The sequence below is a fragment of the Nicotiana tomentosiformis genome, chromosome 8 (assembly GCF_000390325.3).
Source record: "Nicotiana tomentosiformis chromosome 8, ASM39032v3, whole genome shotgun sequence".
NCBI classification, from domain to species: domain Eukaryota; kingdom Viridiplantae; phylum Streptophyta; class Magnoliopsida; order Solanales; family Solanaceae; genus Nicotiana; species Nicotiana tomentosiformis.
Genome location: NC_090819.1, coordinates 391,500 through 396,103, shown reverse-complemented (window position 1 = coordinate 396,103; position 4,604 = coordinate 391,500).

Below are 4,604 nucleotides of genomic sequence, written 5' to 3'. Positions count from 1 at the left end.
ATAACTGTAACTATTCTTTCAAACGGGTTTTCTATTTTGATTTTATTAATTTTATTTTTTGCTGCTATTTTATGTTTTGTTGTTAAGACGTATAAGTTTTTACATCTAGCTGTAAATATTTTACTTCTGGGTATTATAGAAAGTTTGTGTAGGGGTTCTCTACTCTTGCCTCTCCATTGACTAAATTGACGTACAAGGTAGTTAAGTTCCAATGGTCCTTGTGAAAAGAGCTTCTAGAAGTTGAAATCAAGATTGATTACAACACCGATGTTGACCGTACCAGAAGGTACATATAGGTTTGTGGTATATTGTGATGCTTCAAGAATCGGATTAGGGTATGCATTGATGCAACATGGCAAGATGATCGCTTATACTTCTAGGCAGCTCAAAAATCATGAGAAGAACTATCAAACACATGACTTAGAACTCGTGACGGTGGTTTTTGCAGTGAAGATTTGGCGTCATTATTTGTATGGGGTCCATGTGAATATATTCACGGACTATAAGAGCCTTCAATATATTTTCAAACAAAAGGAATAGAATCTAAGGCAAAGAAGATGGCTTGAGTTACTCAAGGACTACGACACCAATATTCTATATCATCCGGCGAAGGCTAATGTCGGGGCGGATACACTTAGCCAAAAGTCCATGGGTAGTTTGGCTCACTTAGAGACACATCAAAGTTCGTTGGCTAAGGAACTTCACCGGTTTTCTAGTATTGGAGTTTTTCTTGGGGACTCTAGTGAAGGAGGAGTAATTGTGAAAAATATGGCCGAATCATCGCTTGTTGTGGAAGTCAAGGAGAAGCAATATGACGATCCGTTGTTGGTACAGTTGAAGGAGGAAATTCATAAACATAAGACTATGGTTTTTTCACTTGGCCTGGATGATTGTATGCTAAGGTACCAAGGGCGATTATGTGTTCTTGATGTAGATGGTCTTTGGGAAAGAATCATGATCGAGGCTCACACTTCCAGGTATTCCGTGCATCCATGCTGTACAAAGATGTACCATGATCTTAAGGAAGCCTACTAGTGGAATGAAATGAAAAGGAATGTAATAGAATTTGTGGCAAGATGTCCACATTGTCAACAAGTAAAGGCCGAACATCAAAAGTCTGGTGGGTTGGCACAGAACATAGAAATTCCAATGTGGAAATGGGAGATGATCAATATGGATTTTGTGGTGGGACTACCTCGCATGCCTCACAAGTTCAACTAGATTTAGGTGATTGTGGACCGACTTACCAAATCGGCACACTTCTTACTTGTTAAGGCTACCAACACCGTGAAACAGTATGCTCAGTTGTATATGAAGGAAATAGTCAGGTTGCATGGCACTCCAGTTTCTATTATCTCCGATCGAAGGGCACATTTCACAACTAACTTTTTGAGGAAATATCAGCAAGGTTTGGGTAATCAGGTGAATCTTAGTACAACTTTCCATCCACAGATCGACAAGCATGCAGAGCGGACCATTCAGATGCTTGAGGGTATGTTGCGTGCTTTTGTTATCGATTTTAAGGGTAGCTGGGATGATCACTTGCCACTCATAGAATTTTCCTACAACAACAGTTATCATGATAACATTCAGATGGCGCCATTCGAGGCTTTATATGGTAGGAGATGTTGATCTCCTATTGGGTGGTTCGAGATTGGGGAAGCAGAGTTGATAGGGCCCGAACTCGTGCATCAAGCTATGTTGGTTTCCCCCATGAGGCAGAGTTAAGATCTTTAAGGAATTGTTGAAAATTGCCCAAAGCCATCAGAAGTCCTATCAGGATGTACGTCGTAGGGAATTGGTGTTCCAAGAGGATAATTGGGTATTCTTAAAAGGTTTCCCCCATGAAGGGTGTAATAGGATTTGGTAAGAAAGGAAAATACAGTCTGAGTTATGTTTGACCATATAGAATCATTCAGAGGATTGGTCAGGTGGCTTACAGGCTAGAACTACCTCTAGAGATGTCTTTAGTGCACTCGGTGTTTCATGTATCCATGTTGAAGAAGTTGGTTGGAGATCTATCGCTTATTGTTCCAGAGGAGACTATAGAGGTTAATGAGGAATTGACTTATGAAGAGATTTCAGTTACCATTCTTGATAGGCAAGTCTGAATGCTGAGAAACAAATAGATCGCCTTCGTGAAAGTGTTATGGTGAAAGCAACAGGTCGAAGAGGCCACCTGGGAAGCCGAGGAAGATATGAAGAAGGCATATGTCATATTCTTGGGTCATGTCGTCGACAGAGAAGGACTTAAGGTTGATCCGCAGAATATCGCAGTTGTGAAGAATTGGCCGAGGACTACAACACCGATAGAGATTTGCAGATTCTTTGGTTTAGCTGGGTATTATAGAAAGTTTGTGTAGTGGTTTTCTACTCTTTCCTCCCCATTGACTAAATTGACGTAGAAGGTAGTTAAGTTCCAATGGTCCTTGTGAAAAGAGCTTCTAGGAGTTGAAATCAAGATTGATTACAACACCGATGTTGACCCTACCAGAAGGTACATATAGGTTTGTGGTATATTGTGATGCTTCAAGAATCGGACTAGGGTATGCATTGATGCAATATGGCAAGATGATCGCTTACACTTCTAGGCAGCTCAAAAATCATGAGAAGAACTATCCAACACATGACTTAGAACTCGCGACGGTGGTTTTTGCAGTGAAGATTTGGCGTCATTATTTGTATGGGGTCCATGTGAATATATTCACGGACTATAAGAGCCTTCAATGTATTTTCAAACAAAAGGAATAGAATCTAAGGCAAAGAAGATGGCTTGAGTTACTCAAGGACTACGACAGCAATATTCTATATCATCCGGCGAAGGCTAATGTCGGGGCAGATACACTTAGCCAAAAGTCCATACGTAGTTTGGCACACTTAGAGACCCAGCAAAGGCCGTTGGCCAAGGAAGTTCACCGGTTGGCTAGGTTTGGAGTTCGACTTGCGGACTCTAGTGAAGGAGGAGTAATGGTGCAAAATATGGCAGAATCATCGCTTGTTGTGGAAGTCAAGGGGAAGCAGTAGGACGATCCGTTATTGGTACAGTTCAAGGAGGGAATTCATAAACATAAGACCATGGCTTTTTCTCTTAGCATGGATGATTGTATGCTAAGGTACCATGGGTGATTATGTGTTCATGATGTAGAAGGTCTTTGGGAAAGACTCATGATCGAGGCTCACACTTCCAAGTATTTCATGCATCTAGGTTGTACAAACATGTACCATGATCTTAAGGAAGTCTACTGGTGGAACTATATAAAGAGGAATGTAGCGGACTTTGTGGCAATATGTCCACATTATCAACAAGTAAAGGCCGAATATCAAATGTCCGGTGGGTTGGCACAAAACATAGAAATTCCGATGTGGAAATCGGAGATGATCATTATAGAATTTGTGGTGGGACTACCTCGCATGCCTCACAAGTTCGACTAGATTTCGGTGCTTTTGGACCGACTCACAAAATTAGCAGTATGCTCATTTGTATATGATGTAAATAGTCAGGTTGCATGGAACTCTAGTTTCTATTATCTCCGATCGAAGGTCACATTTCACAACTAACTTTTGGAGGAAAGTTCAGCAAGGTTTGGGTACTCAAGTGAATCTTAGTATAACTTTCCATCCACAGACCAACGAGCATGCAGAGCGGACCATTCAGACACTTGAGGGTATGTTGCGCGCTTGTGTTCTCGACTTTAAGTAGCTGGGATGATCACTTGCCACTCATAGAATTTGCCTACAACAACAGTTATCGTGATAGTATTCAGATGGCGCCTTTCGAGGCTCTATATGGTAGGAGATGTAAATCTCCTATTGGGTATTTCAAAATTGGGGAAGCGGAGTTGGTAGGGCCTGAATTCGTGCATCAAGCTATGAAGAAGGTTAAGATAATTAAGGAATGGTTGAAAACTGCCCAAAGCCGTCAGAAGTCCTATCGGGGTGTACGTCGTAGGGAATTGGTGTTCCAAGAGGATGATTGGGTATTCTTTAAGGTTTCCCCCATGAAGGGAGTAATACTATTTGGTAAGATAGGAAAATAGAGTCCGAGTTATGTCTGACAATACAGAATTATTCAAAGGATTGGTCAGGTGGATTACAGGTTAGAACTCCCTTTAGAGATGTCTTTAGTGCACCCGATGTTTCATGTATCCATGTTGAAGAAGATGGTTGGAGATCTGTCGCTTATTGTTCTAGTGCAGACTATAGAGGTTAATGCGGAATTGACTTATGAAGAGATTCTAGTTACCCTTCTTGATAGGCAAGTCCGAATGCTGAGAAACAAATAGATTGCCTTCATAAAAGTGTTATGGTGAAAGCAACAGGTCGAAGAGGCCACCTGGGAAGCCGAGGAAGAGATGAAGAAGGCATATGTCATATTCTTGGGTCATTTCGTCGACAGAGAAGGACTTAAGGTTGATCCGCAGAATATCGCAGTTGTGAAGAATTGGCCGAGGACTACAACACCGATAGAGATTTGCAGATTCTTTGGTTTAGCTGGGTATTATAGAAAGTTTGTGTAGTGGTTTTCTACTCTTTCCTCCCCATTGACTAAATTGACGTAGAAGGTAGTTAAGTTCCAATGGTCCTTGTGAAAAGAGCTTCTAGGA